General features: G+C 42.5%; 1 non-coding gene across 1 annotated transcript; it reads left to right on the forward strand.

Annotated features, from left to right (window-relative positions):
* The first annotated feature begins 12,986 nt into the window (after window positions 1-12,986).
* Window positions 12,987-13,152, forward strand: LOC116222578. Its single transcript, XR_004164739.1, has one exon. It is a non-coding gene; the product is annotated as a U1 spliceosomal RNA (small nuclear RNA).
* The last annotated feature ends 9,007 nt before the right edge of the window (window positions 13,153-22,159 follow it).

Raw genomic sequence — 22,159 nt, forward strand, 5'->3', positions numbered from 1 at the left:
ACTGTTAAAGTTTCAATTGATTGCACGCATCTATGCATATATGTACAACACAATAGAGGGATCACCTACGAAGGCTTGCAACGCACTCTACTTGACAAATAAAAACATAAAATGGGTAAGGGTAAAACTGTTCAGTTGAGAAGCAACATAATACATTCTGAACAATATATGCAACTGTACTTACTAATGACTTATGTGCATGAATGTGCCATAACATCATCACTGAGCGAACAAATTACTCGATGGTGTGGAGATTTTAACAAGTTAACATACTGTCATTTGAGAATTATGCCAGAGCATCTGAGACAAACTACAATATGTAAACTTTGTGGTCAGATAAAAGAAAAAAAGTCTCATTAAGAGCCACGAGCTACGAGCCAAACTAACCCACCACCTAACGGAGGACTGAAGGACAGTAAGTGTCATGGTTCATCATGACAGCACCTGGCCAGGTATTTCTCTTGACTGAGTAACCTCACTCCTACAACACTGACGGACTGAATGGACATCTACAGCATGAGGACTGAATACAAAAATTAAGAATACAAATTCATCAACTTTATTCATGTAGGTACTGAAGCTCAGCTCAGAGGTGCTGTGAGTGTGAAGCATTACAAAGGTGCATGTAGTAAAATACATGATATACTGAATGAGTGAGTACTGGTGTCCAGTAATATGTAGTAAAATATGTCTGTTTGCTTAACTTCAATATGCATGAATAAGTATGAAAATACAGGATGTACAGGATGAGAGACAAACCATGGGGCAGACCTCAGGGGTTTAGCTTCAGACAGTTAGCCTCAGCTAGCCTGCTTCTGGTTTGAACAACTGGAGACCATTTTGGTGCAAAACATAAGTCTTTCCAGACTGCTATAGAAAACTGTGCATATCCTCTAGTGCATCGGTTCCCAAACTGGGGTACGCGTACCCCCAGGGGTACGCGAAGTGGTTCAGGGGGTACGCGGGGAGAAAATGTCCGCGATAACGGAAAACGGACGGAATTACCCTTTGAAACAGAATTGCAACTTTCAGACGGAAACATAATTTTGTGCATCAAAATCGCCCAAATTCCCTTGTATTTTGCCCTGCAAGGCTGTATTTCTTTCTAATAAACACAACAACGATGCAATGATGAACAAGCATTCATTAAAAAACTAAGAAAATGTCACGTCTGTGCTGAACTCCGCTCTGGCCACGCCCCCCTGTCCAACGGCCTGTAAAATTAATTCGCTCATCTTCCCAATCGCCTGCAAATAATGTTTTTTTTAGTCTTCTGTTCTGTTGATGGCTGGCAAACAACAACATTAGAAGGTTTGGGTCACTTGTGGCACATATTATTCACTCATTTTAAGCCATCAATGTACCTCATGGTGAACAAAATGAGGCAAAACGAAAACGAAAAAAAAAACGGAATTCACCTAAAAAGGGGGGGGGGGGGGGGGGGGGGGTACGTAGCTGGAGATTGAAGGTCTGAAGGGGTACGGGACTGTAAAAAGTTTGGGAACCACTGCTCTAGTGAAATAAGGTGATTACAAACCAAATTTCATTCTCTAATCATTTGTTGTATTGCTCTGTCTCACCAGTGTTCAGTATTTCTAGGAAATCTGTAAAACAGTCACGCGACGTTTGCGGCATCATGAGAGTAAATGTGTGAAAATGCCAGGGGCTGAATTCACCAGCAACAGCCACTTAAGTGAGTGTACACATATGTCACACTCTCCTGTTCTATACAGAATAAAATCTCCACGGGGTGAACATCTGCAGGTAAATGATAGAACATGTGTTTCCAACCTTTTCAGGTATGTGGATGGAGATTCTAATAACATTCAGTTCAATAACTGATATCACGACAAGGGCACAAATAATGTCATGGGTCATGAGTGTTTTCGCCCTTACTGACAGGAGCAACGGTACTGTCATGGTCATCAAACTTTAATCAGAGGTGGCATTCAAGTATAGATCTTACCGGTTTATTAGCAGAAACTTGATGGTTTTGGCCGCGATCACAGAGATCACGACGGAAACTGATGGCTTTGGCAGAGATCATGATGGAGATACCGCACTCAAGCACGCCCATCACCAACAATAATCCGTTAACTACAAGGAGGAAGGCCTGATGGAGAGAAACAGATCACATCTTTCGATTAAGACAATCAAACATGTGAGCAACAGTTGGTACTTTGTACATTACATAATGAATTAACTGGGATTTAATAGGACTAAGTGTGACTTGTGTATTCTTCTTAAAGGTACAGAAACAAAAGACAATGAAAAGATAACCAGAATAATCATGCTGTTCAATGATTGCACAGTACGATGTATTCTTATCAGTTGTTCCATCATGTTTCATTCTTACATCTCCACAGGTCCGTTGTATGAAATCGTCTCTTTGGCAGCCAATATTATATGGCTTTTTGGTCAGTTCAATGCAGAAATATCCAATAGCAGCTAGTGCTGATCCTGATATTGTGAACTGTGAATTTAAAATGAGGTTGAACTTCTTAATATTTCAACAAACTGGATATTGCCTACTAACACATTAATATACTTTGTGTATTTACAGTACCTGTATATTGAAAAGGTTATGTGAATAGCATGGACCAAACTATATACCCACCAAAAAGAAGAGAGTAATACTGCTTTGCTGTCAAGGATTTTTAGGTTTAATTAACATTCTACTATTGATGGAATTCAACCTTTTTGACTGAAACCCTGAAGCTGTGTGTGCACAAACATTTCTACAGATCTCCATCTTCTGCAGAGAAACACTATAGAAGGGTGAGATAAACAGACAATCTCTATTGCATTTAATATCTACAAGGAGGCCCAGACACAGAGGGACTCCCGCACTGTATTCAGATGACAGGGCAAGAAGGAAACTCCCAGAGGATCATTCCAAGGTGTATCTGCAGAATCTGCACAATAAGAAACCCAATAATATATCATTAAATACAAAAATGTTAACATTATAAAAAATTGCATTTAAAACCTATGGTGGCTCCTCTTGCAACTCTGGCTCTGCTTAAAATTGCTTTTAAAACTTACCCTGGGAGGCGTATATTTGCCTTTTTGGAAAAGCCTTATCATTTCAGTTACTTTTTGTTTAACGTGGTCTGCTTTTTACAGTCTGAAAAGTGCTAAGTGGAAAAGTGTTTGTCGTGAAAATACCATAGTGGTTCATATGGACTAACTTGTGACATCTACAGTATGAGTACACTGGCAATGAGGGCGGCGAGGACATTTACAAAAGTCCTGAAAATTGCAAAACCAACGGGCATTTAATATGCATTAAACATAGTGAGTCTTATCTAATGTCACTGAAAAACAGCCGCAGACCCAGGACAAACCAACCTTTGCATTATGTAAAAGCATACAATATTAAATGTCACACAAAATGTCTGCACAATGTGCACATAGGACACCACTACATGTTTCTCTGAAATGTCCACAGTATAACTCTCAAAGTGAAACAGTGAACGGTAGATGGAGACAGGCCTCAACAAATCTCATCTTATTTCTCTTATGTTTAAGTATGTCTTACTGATTAGGTTTACTGTCTTTTATTCAAAAGCCATAAATTACCTGATTACATAAAAGTAATTCCGATCAATGTTTATAAATATGAGGGAGACAGAGAGGATATCTAGGGGAAGTGGATGAGGGTGGGAATGATAGGGATAAGCACAAACTACTTAATTGAAAATGTAAATGTATTAGTCTGTGAAAGTACACATTTAGACAAACTAGGCAAACTTTGAACATCATAGAATGCCCACACGAGGGCGCACGTCTACTTTGCCTTGTTCTAAGGCCTTCGATTGCAATTGTTATGCTGTACAGAGAAAAGCAGAACAAAAATAAATAAATTAGGAATTCATCTCCATTCCACTTTGTCTAGACTACCACTTCTATTTTGCACGACATGTGTTTCACCCATACACCCCCACCTATGTAAAGATTTTAACCTACACCGGCCGGTTATTCCTGGAACCAACTAATGCAACGCAAGATTTAATCTAATGTCTCTTGTCAAAATAGTGAAGGCTATTCTAACTAGGCCATGATTGAAACAATTTCATCGCATAGTGATGTCAACTCTGAACCATGAGAGTGTTCCGGCCCGGAGGGCGTGGTCTTGTGATGCATTGCGGCTCAGTTGCTCTAGTCCAGCGTTTCTCAAAGTGTGGGGCGCAGAGATAGCCTGGATACCAGACCGAACTTAGCCCCGCCCACAACATTTGAAGTCGGGAAGTTCGGTCTGGCATTGCTCCATTGGGGAGAAACTATCTGCGGACAGAAATGGCCGGACCAATCAAATTGTCAAGGCGGGCTTTATACGATGATGGACAGATGATCAACAGTAACGTAACCAACCACGTCATAAAAAGGCGCTTGGTTTGAATTCGTTTACAACAAACATGGCTGCCGCTGGAGAGCTGAAATGTATAGATTCGAGTTCATTTAGACATTGACAGTGCATTCATTTTGAAAGAGGAACAGAGAAAGGCATTTGTCAGGCATTTGTCAATCGAAAAGATGTTTTTGCCATCCTTCCTACGGGATCCGGTAAAAGTTTAATTTATCAGCTGGCTCTGGTCACATACTACCTTGTTCTGATTGGTTGTAGGTAACCAATTGAGCGAAGAGGCATTTTTTCTCCTGGTTCGGTTGAAACACGCCCCATAATCACAGCCCAATGGAGCGGTATCAGACTCATATTCTGACTGGAATTATGAGTATGACATCGTCAGGCTAGCGCAGAGACGTACCAGGTGGGGTGCGAATGGACGCGATGAACGGGAGGTTTTTTTTTTTACCCTTGATCTGTGGCAATGCTTTCCTTTCTAGACAATAGATTTTATGATTGACGTCGGCGTATTAATTGCAGCGGGACAATTAAAAAAAAAACGTTCCTGGAGAATGAAAGTGTAGTTAGGGAGGTGTACTGTTCCCGCTACGTGTTTTACACGTCCAGTGTGTTGACGTACATTTACATTTACATTTACATTTAGTCATTTAGCAGACGCTTTTGTCCAAAGCGACATACAAGGGAGAGAACAGTGAAGCTACGAGCAATAGAAACCTGGTGTAACAATAAATACTACTTTACATAAGAAATAGAAAAAATTAAATAGAAAAGAAAAAGAAGTGCAGGAATGTAATTGCTGTAAGTGCAAGTTAAAGTGGCATTATGCAGTAATTGTACATCAGGATTAGGGTTAGGATAAGCAGTTTTACCTTAAAATAACAGCTTTAAAAAAATTGGGGCGCTACAATGACTTTTAATATGGAGAATCGCCTTCGTGCCATTGCCATACCAGGGTCCATTGGCATATTACTGCTAAATGTAGGTTTGCCTGAAGCTGCCCGGTTTCTACTATCTGCCGAACTAGTAAGTAGCTTATTTGCCGTTCTTGCTTTGTCTTGTGTTGCACTTGCTTGATGTTTGACTGTGTTAGGACAGTTGTTGACTAACTAGTTCGTCATAATGTCAAAGTCAGCACATTTCAAGAGATTTCGTTAGTTTTAGTCGCTAGCATATCGTTAGCGATTAGCAATTGTTCCGTTATGCTACTTTAAGCGCTAGTCGAAGTGCCAGTTAGGAAGGGAGGTGCTCTCTGAAGAGTTGGGTCTTCAAAAGCTACTTGAAGGTAGAGAGGTGACTGTGCTGTTCTGATTCTTATTGACCACAGTGCAGCTTTTGACACAGTGGATCACAACATTTTGATTGACCGTCTCCAGTGCGGGGTTGGAGTTGAGCTGGTTCTCATCCTACCTCACCAATAGAAGTTTTGCTGTGAAAATAGGTAATTTTTCCTCCTCATCTGCTAGTCTTTCCTGCGGGGTTCCACAGGGTTCCATCCTAGGTCCCATCCTGTTTTCTATTTACATGCTCCCCCTTGGTCAAATTATTCAAAAGCAGAACATCTCTTTCCATTGCTATGCAGATGACACACAGCTTTATCTCCCCCTAAAACCTAACGACCGGCAAAATCTAAACAGTCTCTTGGACTGCCTTGAGGACATCAAGTGTTGGATGGCACAAAATGTCCTACAATTAAACGAGAATAAGTCTGAAGTTATATTTTCCCCCCTCTGACTCCATCAAACTGACCACCAGAGGCAATCTGTCTACTCTGGTGAAGCCCCAAGTCAAGAATCTCTATCTTGTAGGCCTCCTCTGTTGAGTTGAGGTGTGCGTGCGTACCTGCGTCCGTGCGTGCGTGCGTGCGTCTGTGTGTCCGTGCCTTCGTGTGCGTGCGTGCCTGCCTGCCTGTGTGTGTCTGTGCGTGCCTGCCTGCCTGCGTGTGTCTGTGCGTGCCTGTGTGTGTCTGTGCTTGCCTCCCTGTGTCTGTGCATGCCTGCCTGTGTCTGTGCGTGCCTGCCTGTGTTTGTGCGTGCCTGCCTGAGTCTGTGGGTGCCTGCCTGTGTCTGTAGGTGCCTACCTACGTGCATACGTCTGTGTGTGCGTGCCTGCCTACGTGCATTTCTGTGTGCGTGCGTGCGTCTGTGTGTGCGTGCGTGCGTGCGTGCCTGCGTCTGTCTGTGCGTGCCTGTTTGCGCGTGTCTGTGCCTGCCTGCCTGCGTCTGTCTGTGCATGTGTGTCTGCCTGTGTCTGTGCGTGCGTGTTATACCTGCATCTCTGGCTTGTAGCTCTATGCGTGCGTACCTGTGTCTGTACGTGCGTGCGTCTGTGATTCCGTGCCTGCGTGTGCGTGCCTGCCTTCCTGCCTGCGTGTGTCTGTTCGTGCCTGCCTGTGTCTGTGCGTGCATGCGTACATCTGTGTGTGCGTGCCTGCCTACGTGCGTCTGTGTGTGCGTGCATGCCTGCGTGCGTCTGTTTGTGCGTGCGTGCGTGCGTCTGTTTATGCGTCTGTGCGTGCGTGCCTGCCTGCCTGCGTGCGTCTGTTTGTGCGTGCCTGCGTGCGTCTGTGTGTGCGTGCGTGCGTGCGTGCGTGCATCTGTTTGTGCGTGCCTGCCTGCCCGCCTGCGTCTGTCTGTGCGTGCCCGCCTGCGTGTGTCTGTGCGTCCTTTTGGGCAGGGTTGTTGCGAAGAGATTGTTGTTGACTGTGGCCAGTTAGCTCAGTTTGTTAGAGCATGGTGCTATTATCGCCAAGGTCGTGTGTTTGATCCCTGTACAGGCCATTTTAGACATTGAGCCCTGATGAAGAAGAACCATGTTCTGATCTCCATGAGGACAGCCTTCTGCAAGATGTTGTTGGCTGCACTCAGGACAGACGTGTACCCGGCTCATTGTGCAAGGCGTCAGCAGTCTGTTTGCATGCGGGAGCCAACATATCGCATAAAAGGAGTATGTCATGACTGGTGCAATGAACTACAGTGACTTGCAAAAGAACACTCCAGTACACTCGCGTATAGCTGTAACGGACAACCAGCCAATAGTGTTAAAAAGGGCTGTCTCATCAGTTGCATCCAGCTGTGCACCCCCACTGTGCCGGCCACTCACGGGACCTGGGGTCCATGAAAGGTCATCCTATCATTTGATCCCAGGAGTCCGTGGGGCTCGTGCACAGTGGAAATTCACTGGCCAGATGGTCACCCCATGCTGGGTTTCCAAAGCAGGTCTGAACATGCCCTCTCATCCCCCCCTATGGCCTATATAAGCTTGGGCCACCACTGGCCAGTTGTGGGTCAAGTAAGCAACAACTGGGGTGATGAGATGTGTCATTTAGCTCTTTAGTCCGTTCATTCATTGTAAATAGTATCTGTTATTTACATTTATCATCATCATCTGTAGCATTCACATTTCACCCCGAGGCCAGTTCAACCAGTTACTTTTGTTACGGAGATATGGAATGTTTGCCGTTACACGGCACGGTATTTAAAGGGACAGATCCGTATTTACAGCAAAGCCGTAATATTCATCATGTATACTATATTCAGCTTTATTGTATTTGATTGTTAATATTGTATATGTTTGTCATTCATATCATTCATAGAAACCACGGTTCATGGTCTTCAATCATTCACGGATTCATGTGTGTTAGAAGTCCTTTACACGGATAATTCTTCCATTCATTCCACCGTTCAAATCACGGATAGTCAATCACCGTTCATCTTCATTCATTCATGTCCATCCTGCCATTCAAGGCTTGAGTGTGTATGTGTGGAAATAAATCAATCATCATTGAACATTGGCATCCGTTCTTGTTCTAACCGGACAGACCTGTGGCGATTGTCACCTATTTCACAACCAGTAATACAGTCCTTTTGGGTTTCATTCAATTCAAATATCACCCTATTTTAAAAATAGGATTGAAGCCTTTTTCTGTATCTGTGCATTTAATTATTTATTTTAGATTACCCAAAAGACAGGGTTCGTATCCCCATTGAGGTGTTATCGAATGTGAATTATATTAGTAGAAAGCATTGGAAATACTTGGGGATTAAAAATGAATTACAACTTTCTATGTAAAATTACATTTTTTGTAGTTTATGTCAAATGTATAGTAATGCTAATACTTAGAACATAGTAAAAATACTACTCCATCAGATTGTCAGCATCTTTGTAGAAATGTACTTATGTTTTTTAGTTCTTCCCTTGTTTGTCAAAGTGTGTTTAATTATCATTAATATCCCCTGTACTGCTCAAATTAACTGAACCAGCAGAGTTGGATTCATTCTTATGACACATAACCTATTGTTGTAAATGGTATAATGAAGCTAAGAAAAAGCTATATTGTTTTCATTTAAGCAAGACTAAAAGGCAATTTGTAATATTTCAAAATAAGTTCCATTTGTATTTGTCATCATAGTTTTATTGACAACATGTGAAATAATCACACAGATAAAAGAAAATCACAAATAATATGTATCAAATAGGACTGCACGTTTTATACAAATGTAAAAGTGTGGATTGTAATCATAAAGATAAGCATTTCAGAAATGATATGGAACATTTAAGGCCAGCATTCAAATATAACTTTTCACAATGACTAAATGAAAATGGTAAGCATAGACATATGTATATCCCTGTGCTCTAAATTACTGTAAACAAGAGAGTACTATGTGCGTGTGTACAACAAATGTGAATGTGCACTCTCGCCATGGTGAAGACCTCAGCAGCAGGGGCAGAGCATGTGAGATTTCTGGAGCACAGTCCTTCATCAGTCTCATATCGAGACTTGGGCTGTCCACAGGCAAGACAGGTCTTTGTCTGTCTTCTCTTCTGTTCTGGCTGGTGCTGCTGCTTCTCCTAGATGCCTTCCACAATTTTCTTAATGGAGTCTTGTGTCAGAGGTGTGGACAGGGCAGGTGCAGGTGGATTGACAATAGCTGGCCCCATACTGACCACAGGAACAGTAGCCGTCTCACTCCCCTCTGTTAAAGACTGCCACAGCTGCTGAGTCTCCAGAAGTTTTCCCTGGCTTGTGTTTGAAGACGAACAAGGAGTTTTGGTGCTTCACATAGCTTGATATGTGCAACCTGGTCGAGGGGTGCAGCAAGCTGTTGGGATCTTTGGCAGACCGATGGACCATGTGCAGCATGCCATCAAACGCATCTTTCATCTTTCCAGCGTGTGTTGTCCAACACAGAAAAATGTCCACCTGTCTTGGGTGGGGGTCCAGTGCGGGCACTCCTCAGCGAGGACCTCAGCCGCAGGGCATGTGAGAGTTCTGGAACACAAAAAAGCAATAATAGTTCCTGAGTTAATCATGTTGTAACATTACGATATGATGCAAAAATGTACGTCCAAAACTTTATGTTAACTTACCAATTGCTGCTGAAGGTTCCTGGTGGTTGTCTGGCGGCATCTCCTGCTTTAGCAGTGCACCAGCAGAGAGCGGCTGGCCAACAGATTCTTGGAGGCAGACTTCAACTCAGCCATTACAACTGGATCAAACACAGCAGGGAGGATGACAACTGGCTGCTTAAGGTCCACCAGCCGTTGGTAATTCCACCGTGCCGCCCCGGTCATGCCCTGGGCCTGGGAAAATTCAGTGGCCATCCGCTTTCTTCTTGTGCACTGCTAAGCTCTTCACACCTGGTTAGGCTGGAGCCATGGGAAGGCAGGCAGGCAGGCATGCACGCACGCACAGGCACGGACACACAGACTTGCCAATTGCTGCGGGAGGTTCCTGGTGGTCTTCTGGCGGCATCTCCCGCTTTAACAGTGCACCAGCAGAGAGCGGCTGGCCAAAGGATTCTTGGAGGCAGACTTCAACTCAGCCATTACAGCTGGATCAAACACAGTAGGGAGGATGTCACCTGGCTGCTTAAGGTCCACTAGCCATTGACACACGAACTCCCTCCTCCACCCTGGCTTGGACTGCCACACACCCTCCTCCAGCCACTGAACATTTGCACTAGACTGTTACTTTTTTACTACTGTATTATCTCACTTATAGTGTATTCATATCTATATCTATTTATATACTTATCCTGCTCATAGTGTTTTCACCATACTTGTCTCAGTACTTGTACTCTGTGCAATGACAATAAAGTTGAATCTAATCTCATCTAAAGATGCCTGTTGCGGGTTGACAAATAACTGCTTTGGGCTGTGGTTCAGCAGCAGTGTGCTGAACTGGACTGCAGACTGGGGTCTTGACTTTGATCCCGTCTTCACACTATAGGCCAGAGGGCAACCCACAACACCACAGGTTGTCTGTAGCTACATCAAGGGCACTGAAAATATCCATGGGGGACACACCTTTGTTTGGACACTGGCTCTTTAAGGGCGCTTATATGGTACTCCGTACTACACGTTTACGGACACATGGGAAAGCCTACACGTAGGTGGAACGCCCTCTCCGTCGTCTCCGGGGCCCTCGGAGAGCCCTCCCGTGCACCATTGAAATTCCTGTCGGTCCGTCATGACGTGCTGTACAGCGACGGATACCCCTTGGCCGTGATTGGTCCGCTACGACATAATTTCCGAACTACATCATTTCCGGAATCTCACATTTCTGGATCTTGCGTTTCCTGTTTTATTCCCTATATATCACAATACCGCCATATTTAAAACCCACATGAGCGCCAGCATATGGCAGAGTAGTGCCAGAGCCCAGCAGGAGCAGACAGCAATTAAAATATTTTGTCCAAACGACCTTTGGACATATTCATTCATATCATATCATGGGACGTATCCCATACATACTGTTAGGGATTTATTTCACCCTTTTTAGGACTGTAATTAACCTCAGAATTAAGACACACAAACAAGAATATAATAAATAATTGACTTTTACTCTGTCAGAGAGGAGTGAATGGTGTTAGACCGCTTCTTCAACCTACACTCCTCCAAAGAGGAATGGAGTGCTTTCAGAACGCTGTTCAAACCATCACTGCCTTCCCTGGTACCATGTAACGGACTTTATGCAGAGACAATATCACAGAACATGCAGGAAAACACTCCCCCCTTGTACCATCCCGTACTCTGGTTCCAAGAGATAAGAATGTTTACCTAAGACCCCCAAACCCAGACTTTAACACAACAGTCCAGAATGAGTTCACATAAACACATGGTCTCCTAATTCAGTCCTAACCTAAACATCAAATGACAGGTCTGAGTTTAACATCTCTGTTCTCACAGATAGAATTCCTCTCATCAGAACAAAGGAACCTCTGAGACTAATATCAAACTACAAACACATCATGATAATAATTATATAGCATATTTCTTTCACACATACCCATTCTCAGGTCGGGCACTAATAAGCTCTGATTAAGTATTAAACATGTGACGGGGAAAGGTGCTCTTCAGTGGTTTATATCTGTCATATAATTCATTTTCAAATCTTCTCAGGTCGACATTTCTATAATGTATGTTAAATTAATTAATATTTTGAGATACTGGGTTTTTGATTTCCATGAGCTGTAATCCATAATGATTCCAGAATATATGAAGGTGTCACTTTTTGTAATAAATTACGGGGAGAAAAAATATAGCTAGCCATTTTCAGTAGCCACTTAAGGAGTGAGGCGTTTACTTTTAACGTTAACTTTTAATCGGTGAAATTTCAGAAATTATCGCAAATTTATACTGGACAAAATATCACTTTGTCAATTTTTCTCTCCAAAATATTTAGGTAATAAAACCAGCCTCGTTGGAATATTGCTTTGTAAAAAACCTCTACTGCGTTTTGTTTGAAATAGTCTCAGCCTAGTAGCTGTACCAAATGCAGGGTCTGGTGCTCCGTCCATTCCAGACCACGACCTAGTATTTCCATATCTTGTTATACAATACGTTGTATATATTATCTGTAAACATTAGAAACGTTTCTAAACTGTCAAATGTAGATATACCGGTACGCACTTGTGTGCACTTCATCCTCGTCGCGGGCTGGAACCATTGTTTGGAATTGGATGCGAGGGTTCGTCGGAAGGTTTAAGAGCTGCACCAAACACCAGGCTTTTCCCGTTGTAGTCATTTAGAAATGCCAAATCATCTTTCAGAATACAAAACTGCGTCTGTTTATTCACTATTTACACAACTTAAACGTTTTTCATAAATATGATCGTAAGAAGCATCCCAATCTTTCACAGGCTCGCCTATTAAGACAGTTGCTGGACGTCTGAATGTAAACAATATACTATGCTGCTAGCTCGACCACGATCTGATCCTGACAACGTTTAAATGCATAATTAATGGTGGGCTACATTTGTTGATATAGCAATATGTAGTTCTCTGGTAGTGCCTTTAGGTGTACAAATAGAGATGTATCCTTACTTTTATGGTTCTGGGCTATTGAATCCTTTTTTTAGCTAATATGATCAAATGGGTTGCTCTGTGTATAGCGTGATGGCTGATGGTACAACATGGTACACTCTTCTAGTGTGTGGTCTGTTTTACGTCTTACTCCCAGCACAATATGATTTATGTATGGTCCAGTTAACATCCATTAAGTGCTTGTGAATATACGTACAACTAAACACCACAACCGGTAATACAGTCATAGAGCCACCATCTGGGTGAAATGTATGGCAGTTAGTGTGGTACTCTCGCTTGACGTGAACATCTCATACTTACCTGGCAGGGGAGATACCATGATCAAGAAGGTGGTTCACCCTTAGCGAGGCTCGGCCATTGCACAACCGGCCGTTGCTGACCCGAGCGAATTTCTCAAATGTAGAAATCTCGACTGCATAATTTGTGGTAGTTGGGGACTGCGTTCGCGCTATCCCCTGAAAGAATGTTCAAAGACAGAAATAGATCTTGGAGCAAAAAGTACTATTGTGGGCAGCAATTAGAGGAGTGTACTGCCATGTTGAGTGTGATCCCAGTAGCAGATATTGAAAGTACCTAATAGCCAGACAGAGGGCATGAAATTGTCATCATTTAAGGATGATAAGTCCCTGGCATGTTTTGATCCTCTAGTGTTTGTTTGAAATGCATTGATGCCAGGAGGTCATTTTGTCGGTCTTCTAAGGTTTGAGTCCCATTCTACAAGCATGATGGCAGGGACTCTGCTTATAGGAGTTGCTGTAATGCTAATGTAGCCAATTATGGTGTAATTTACATTCTTGAGATCCTAGTAGCCAGCAAGTAGTTACACTCAAGAACATTCACAACTGATGGAATATAATTTATACCATATATTGAAGATTCAGTCTTAGGTTTTAGTCAGTCAAGATCCAGGTTTTAATCTTATACAATAGTGGCCAACCAAGGGAGACAAAGCCTGAACGTCCACTCATAGTTTCACCTCAGACTCGTCTGATCTATTCCTTGTAGGATTTGCTCTTAAAAGCTGAGTTTAGGGGTGTTACCGTCTATTCAAATGGGCCATGGGTGCCGGGCTCTTTGTCTCGACCTGGGGGGGGGGGGGAGGTGAGTCTAATATCACATCTCACTCCCCAGGTCAGCCCAAGAGTATATTCACCCTGTTTGCATGCTAGTTAAATCCAAATAAAAGTAACAATTATAACTAGGTATAATATCATTGAATTATTGACTATGGCATATTCTTATGACCTATGCCGGTCCCTTCACAACTAAATGAGGTGCCAAAGCCCCTCACTATGAGACATCCTGAAATGTGTATTTGATGCACTACTTTCATGCCTACATGTTGAGATTTTGGGCCCAAATGAGTGTCTGTCAACAACTGAAAGTTTCACAGATTCAGCAAGATAAGGTAGGCAGTAGACAATGTTAGAGACTTGACTCATGCGGCTCATTTCCAGCACTGGTTATATGGAACTTGCTGAAACATTTCAGTTATGCTCAAAAAGCTTCATTAATCAATATGATATGATATGGATAGACATGAACTTCATGCAGTTGTTTACCAAACATTTCAGACAGTAAATTGAAATTGTTATTATTATTATTATTATTATTATTATAGGATAATTTTTTTGTATTAAAGGAGCAGTCTGCCATTCTAATCCCAAATATTTCTTGTCAAATTCTGTGAACTTTTCCTCACGGTCCCCTAGGTGTTTTGTTGTTTGTGTGCACTGAAAATAAAAAAACCTCTTGTGTTGGTCAAGTATTTTGAATTCTCTAATCAAGGACACTATAAATTCTGTATGGTATAGTTAACATTCATTAAGTGGCTGTGAATGTGTTATTATGAAGGATGGAAGTGAAAAATGAACTGTTAAAAATGAAGGTGATAAATGCATATGAATTTCATGAAGTTCAGCCAGTTCAATTAAAACAGTCATGAAATGTTTTGTTTTTTACAGGGGGGAAAACCCAACAAAGTGTACATTTACACATGGCATTATTACAGAAAATCAGAATGGTCTAAATGTTTCCTTTCCCCCTCTTTGTTCATACTTCATCTTGTGTCTGAATATGTGTTTGTGGTGCTTCTTCCTGAAAGGGCTTTTCAGGTCTGTGCCATCCCTTGATCCAGCAGCCTACGGTCAAGGGAAAGCCCCAGTGTTTCACTGTATGGTTTGTGGAATATGTATCTAGAATACAATCCCAGGTGTCTGCATTATCTCACCCCAACCACACTACTGCAGATGCTCACCCAGCTCTCAAGGAAGCGTGAGGATAATAGTGATGAGGTTTGTTGGTCAGAATGCCATAATCATACTCTCCTTTTACACATCATGAACTGGCTGGAATTGATTACACACATGGTACTGTACCCAGCCCCCTCATGGTCACCAGACAAAACATTTACAGGCAAAGGTCCTACTATATGGGAGGGAACAGGGACAAGTTTGTAAACAGAATGTCACTGACATGCATGTAAAATCTTTTCTCATGCATGACTGTCTAATTATCTAAACATAAATGTCGTCCTACTGATGGGGTTTAACCCCCTCGTGGGCACGAACAAAGGAATAGGACTTTTTTGGCTGTAGCAACATTGCGTAGACTAAACAATGATGTTTTTCAGATTCGTTTTGTATGTGAGTCGAAGCCACCAACTATTCTATCTATTATACTTGTGTTGGATGTCTGTGAGACGATGGCTGGATGGTGTCATTCTCAGATGTTTGGGGCCTACAATTATAACCTCAATTTTAACCTGAAGGACACAGTGCTAAATTCCATAATGATACTCAGTTTAAAAGAAACATTTATGTAACAATTTTACCTAAAAATAACTGTTTCAAACTCATTTTGGTGATATACTGAGAGAAATTATTTGTATCTGTGTATTTTATGTGTGGGACTACAACCAGTCATGCTGTTTTAGTATAACATCATGGAACCCTGCCTCCATGAATTGGTTGGCATGGCATGTTTAGTTCCTTCAGATAGTTGTTGACTGTCTGACACAATTTCTCTACATGTGGATGGGCAAATTCCACCTTTTTAATTACTTGCTTGGCATCTTCAGTTGACTCGGATATTTGTAGCTCTGTCTTTACATTTCCTGTGTACTTAAAATACCCCCAAAAAAAAGACTAAAGCACTGTCAAGAAACACATTGTGTTAACTCCTGCGGTTAAACTTCCTCATGTATATGGCATAGCAATCATATCAGTGGGGTAATGCGTTGTGAACACCTGATATTAGCCATTTGTATTGTATAGATTTCATATAGCAACCTATTTAACACTTTACAGAGGTGATGTATCTTGCCTGTTCTCTAGAAAAAGTGCCTTGCCAAATTTGGGAAGGATGTCCCTACCCATGGAGTCCTGGGTCTTATGAATCACATCAACAGTTTGTCACTTGAAGGCTTTGGCTTAGGGCCTGTCCACACGGAACCTGGATTGCCTGAATCCGGAAAGAAATGTTGTCGGATCGGCCTCTCGTCCACACAAACTCGGCGGATTGGGTCACTGAATCTGCAACCTTTTGAATCCGGTCTCCAGAGTGGGTAGATTCGAACTCGCTAGCGGATCTGTGTTCATGTGGACGCCCAATCCGCACACTTTCTAACCCGATGATGTCATTGCCCCATGCGAATGCCCCAAGCCCCACGCCCCGCCTCGCAACTCAGCCGGAACCCTTATTAACCCTGCTGCGTCACTTCATAACAGCAACAACGACAACAATGGCAAACTCCAGGCTTGTGTTCGTGCTGCAGCAGCTAATGAGTCTACTAGGCTCACTGCTGAAATGTGTGTCCACTGAAAATAAACAAATGACTGCAACAGCTTCTAGTACTTTTTTATTGGATGTGCAAATGCAATATCAGAATAACTGTCCTAAGGACAAATAAGTGGTACTTAAAAAATCAAGTATCAAAACATAACACAGAAAGGAATTAACTAAATACAATACAAACTTAACAAAGCGAAGCATAGCGCATAGTCACTGCATCCTTTTGGACGCCTCAAGGCCAGATTTGCTCATTGCGAGGGCTTATGGACATCAACTTGAATGACCTGCCCCATGTCATTTACGCCTGCTTTGTTCTGCATCATTTCTGTGAGGTCAGTAAGGAGACTGTGGATGAACAATCTGTATTGGGAACAATACAAGGTGACAATGACCCGACACATAGGAAACTGATTTTTTTTTAATAATTTAGACACACCACAGACGGGATACGAATCCATGACTGTGGAAATTCTAAGTTTCGTTTATATATACAGCTGCGGAAAAAATTAAGAGACCACTTCAAAATGATTTGATTCTCTGGTTTTACTATTTATTGGTAAGTGTTACATTACAATGTGAAATTACATTTTTGTTTTATTCTATAAACTACTGACAACATCTCTACCAAATTTCAAATAAAAATATCGTCATTTAGAGCATTTCTTTTCAGAAAAATGACAATTGGTGTTTCCAGATGTCGTATAATGCAAAGAAAACAAGTTCATATACATTTTTAAACAACACAATACAAACAACACAATACTAATGTTTTAATTTAGGAAGGGTTCAGAAATCAATATTTGGTGGAATAACCTTGATTTACAATCACAGCTTTCATGTGTCTTGGCATGCTCTCCACCAGTCTTTCAATTTACCGTTGGGTGACTTTATGCCACTTCTGGCACAAAAATTCAAGCAGCTCAGCTTTGTTTAATGACTTGTGACCATCCATCTTCCTCTTGATCACATTCCAGAGGTTTTCAATTGGATTCAGGCAGCTCAAATGTGTGGGTCTTTGAGGGTTGCTCTTTTTGGATCATTCTTCTCTGTTGACAAAAGCTCGATCTTGGTGGTTTCTTCGTTTTTGGCCATTCTTCTCTGTTGACCCTTTGGCAACAGCTCGATCTTGGTGGTTTCTCGTTTTTCGACCATTCTTCTCTGTTGGTGGTTCAGTGGTAAGCTTCTCGCAGAAAAGGAGCATGTCGTCCCTGGGTGGGCTTGAACCACTAACCTTTCGGTTAACAGCCGAAGTAGCGCCACAGAGACTGCGCAAGGTGGCGGAGGGATTTAAGATTCGACCAATAGCAGACAGGAGTTTGGCCGTTTGGCCCTAGCGTAGAGCATGAGACTCTTAATCTCAGGGTCGTGGGTTCGAGCCCCACGTTAGGCGTTGTCTTTTCGCATTCACCACGGTCAAAAAGTCGTCTATGCCAGAGGTCTTCAACCGGGGGTCCTCTTCCAAAAATGTACAACGTCCAAAAGACTACATGAACATAAACAGGACGTAAAAATTGCTTTCTATTCCTTAAAAATAATACACAGGCTACCCATGAGTCTTCAGGCGATCATATTTAGCTAAAATCTGGTGCCAAAAGACGTTACCTGCCATAACCATACAATTTGAAATAATTGATCGTTTGTAATTTCTCGGAACAAAAGCTCCGCGTCAGACACCACTGATGGCGGTTCAGATGATCTACCTTCAGAGGATGCCAACATGAACAGCCAAAAGCGCAAACGGGAGAAGACAGGTAAATATTCAGAGAATTTTCTGAAGTTTGCCTTCACCTACAAAGAGACTGATGGTGAAGAATTAGCAGTGTGCGTGGTTTGCTCTTCCGTGCTATCAAACGAAACTATGAAACCATTCTGTAAGCAGCTGCCTGGAGGTAAAAAAAAGTTCAGAGATTTTCAAAGTGATCGACAATTTTTTCCATGAACATGATATACCCTGGCCAAAATGTGTCGCGATGTGCACAGACGGTGCAAGAGCCATGTATGACGCACTGCATGCTTCATAGGGAGAATGTCGTTGCCAAAGACATGAATGATGAATTCTCAAACGTCAGATCTCTCACTAGGTATGAGATATTTCATCCATACTTAAGCTTCTCAAGCTACTCAATTATTTGTCCCTCCCTAATTGAATATAGAGTGACGACTAACTGTAAGGAAGAACAAATGTCAATAATAAACAGAATAAATTGAAACTAGTTGTGTGTCACAGATGATTTGTAATTCTGTTCAAACATGTGTAGGGGAGTGTGTGTGTGTGACTGACACTTAGTTCCAAATAAATTATATGAATATCAGGCCCAAATTTGGGGCGGCGGGGGTGGGGGTCCCTGCTCAGCGTCTCTCTCAGCCAAGGGGTCCTTGGGCTGAAAAAGGTTGAAGACCCCTGGTCTATGCCAAGGACGCACTACTCCGAGAAATAGCACAAGGAGCCTCATGCAAGGCTCTGCCTGAGCAGGTTTCTGGTGATGAAAAGGAAGCAATATGCAGCCCAAGCCTCTGGAGAATGCGGGCATCGATCCCGCTACTTCTCGCATGCTAAGCGAGCGCTCTACCATTTGAGCTAATTCCCCTTGCCGACGCTCAAGTGCCCTGTGATGCAGTACTTGCAAAACCACTTCATTTTAATTGGAGACGCTTGCTCAACATCTTTGATTCCCACCACCCATTGTAGCTCGCCATGCATTCTTTAGAAGTGAATAACTCTCGACCTGGGCAAGATGAGTTTGAAAAAAATACTTTGGTACATAGATGAGGTGGCTCAAATGTGACCATTTGGGGGTTGCTCGTTTTTCAACCATTCTTCTCTGTTGACCCTTTGGCAACAGCTCAATCTTGGTGTTTGCTCGTTCTTTGACTGTTGACCCTTTAGCAACGGTGGTTCTTTGCCGCTTCTCGTTTTCGGCAATTTTAGATTCCCAATATAGAGGGCTCGTATCCCCATTGAGGTGTTATCGAATGTGAAATATATGAGTAGAAAGCATTGGAAATACTTGGGGATTAAAAATTAATTACAACTTTCTATGTAAAATTAGTTTTTTTGTAGTTTATATCAAATGTATAGTAATGCTAATACTTTGAACATAGTAAAATTACTAATCCATCAGATTGTCAGCATCTTTGTTGAGCCACCACTCTCTCTACTGTAGAGGACGGAGGAGGAAAGTCTAACCAAACCAGACACTATCTGGTCTACAACAAGTGGAGTGTGTGAGAATGAGTGACAAAGAGTGTGTGTGTGTGAGAGAGAGAGTGTGTTTGTGTTTGTGTGAGAGAGAGAGAGTGTGTTTGTGTGTATGTGAGAGAGAGAGACAGAAAGTGAAAGAAAGAGTGTTAGTGTGCGCGTATACACTCACTGGATCTGAAGCGGCGGCCAGGCATTTCAGGATGAGTCCTTCAAACGTGGTCTTGAGCACCATGTGTTCCTCCGGCATGGGCTCTCAATCAAAAAGAGTCCATCGACTCCGTCCGAATCCGTCCAGCCGTCCAACGGAGTTGGAGAAGTATAATTCTCTCGTAAACGTCTGTTCGCCAGTAAAGGCGCCCACACGCACGAACGTAGGCCTACGTAAATAAAAAAAATATCCCGCTTATTATACGGGTACTTGCCAAAGCGATAGCAGACGTTCCTCCAAAATACCTATTTTTAATGATTTTGTTGCCGTTTTGTGATTTCCGCTGAGAAAATGTTTTTTCTTCACGCAAATAGAACTTTAAAGTTTCAGGTGTTGCGTGGCAAGCCCACCTTCTGACTTCAAGTTTCAATGACTTTCCGTTTCATTAAATGACCGGACTACTTGCGGAATGATATGAAAGATGTGAATTAGAAGCACAAAACCTGTTGTCAATGACAGTGGCCATTAACTTTTCGCAGCGATGAATATCAAGAAATTACAGACCTGCGAACGTTGGGGTGGCCCATTCAAATCAACTTTTTGGAACATTCTGAAGAGCCGTATAATAAGTACAGGTATTTACGTTTGATTCCTAATTTACCATTGACCTCACGCGGGCCGGTCAGGGGCAGCCAACGGGCCGGATGTGGCCCGGGGGCAGTACAATGCCCTGGTCTGTGCTAGAGTCTGGCTCCTAGCGCCTCAATATTTTGGCCTGTTTGCAAGAAGAAAAGAAGAAGAGTGGGTGGGGGCAGGGACGATCTTTCTGTGAGAACAAAGATGGTACATCATACCACACAAACACACACACACACACAAACACCACAGCACAAGTTTCCCCCTTCTATATTATTTGTTTGCCCTCCTCCCCTCTGGGAAGCGCTAGAGGGTCCTCTGTTCCCTGACCAGCAGGTTCAGAAACAGCTTCTACCCTGCGGCTGTCACCCTGCTGAACTCTGCACCACGGCGATAGACACCCCCCCCCCCCCCCCCCCCCCCCCCCCCCCCCCCACACACACACACACCTCCTCCAGTGACTGTACTCCACCCTGGCTTGGACTGCCACACACCCTCCTCCAGCCACTGAACATTTGCACTAGACTAGACTGTTACTTTTTTACTACTGTATTATCCTATAGTGTATTCATATTTATATACTTATCCTGCTCATAGTGTTTTCATCATACTTGTCTCAGTACTTGTACTCTGTGCAATGACAATAAAGTTGAATCTAATCTCATCTAAAGATGCCTGTATCGGGTTGACAAATAACTGCTTGGGGCTTTGGTTCAGCAGCAGTGTACTGAACTGGACTGCAGACTGGGGTCTTGACTTTGATCCCATCTTCACACCAGAGGCCAGAGGGCAACCCACAACACCACAGGTTGTTTGTAGCTACATCAAGGGCACTGAAAACATCCATGGGGGACACACCTTTGTTTGGACACTGGCTCTTTAAGTGCTTCTCATTCACATGCTGATAGGTGAAAATTCACCCTAGTTACCTCAGGACTCCGGAGCAGCATATAAGTATATTTATTAGACAAACAACAATTGCAATCGGGCTCACTCCCAGCACAAGGCTGAAAGTGAAGCAATGATAAACACATCGCACAAGGTTTATATAGACAGAAGTTGAGCGTTCAGCAGGGAAAACCACGTGGTGGATTTCTGATGTCCGAGGCAAGGATGGAAGTTTTGCAAGGTCGGAAGAAGCACAGTTCGAACCTTCTTATCACTTCTGGTCTAAACATGCTCTTGTACAAATGCAGACTAAGTGGCACCTAATATTCTAAGTTACACACACGCAGAAACACAGAAAAGCCATGTTCCTGCTTACATAAGTACATGATTCATTTAAGGTAATTAATAATGCAAGGTACTTTATTATATTCTTAAGTCATTAACAGTGTTTGGAAATTATCTCCATCAGTCCCTCCTTTTATCCGTTTCAATGGATAATTCAAAATCACAATTCAAATCAAAATCACAAATCATCTTTCTTAATTAGTCAATTATCAATTTCAATGGATAACCTCAAAATCATCACTTTGAGCTTCATCACATGGATTTTCGGAACAGAGATCATTACTGAGCATCACTCCATATCATCATAAGTCAATCATTTAAAATGTCATCATATTTCTCATCACACATTTGTATACTTTGCATTTGTAGGCCAACATAGTGGATGTCGACTGTGTGTGTGTCATTAGCTCGCCTAGGCTTCAGATAACATTCAAACAAGGCCTCTTTGCTGTGT

This window comes from Clupea harengus, chromosome 11 (assembly GCF_900700415.2).
Source record: "Clupea harengus chromosome 11, Ch_v2.0.2, whole genome shotgun sequence".
Classification (NCBI taxonomy): Eukaryota; Metazoa; Chordata; class Actinopteri; order Clupeiformes; family Clupeidae; genus Clupea; species Clupea harengus.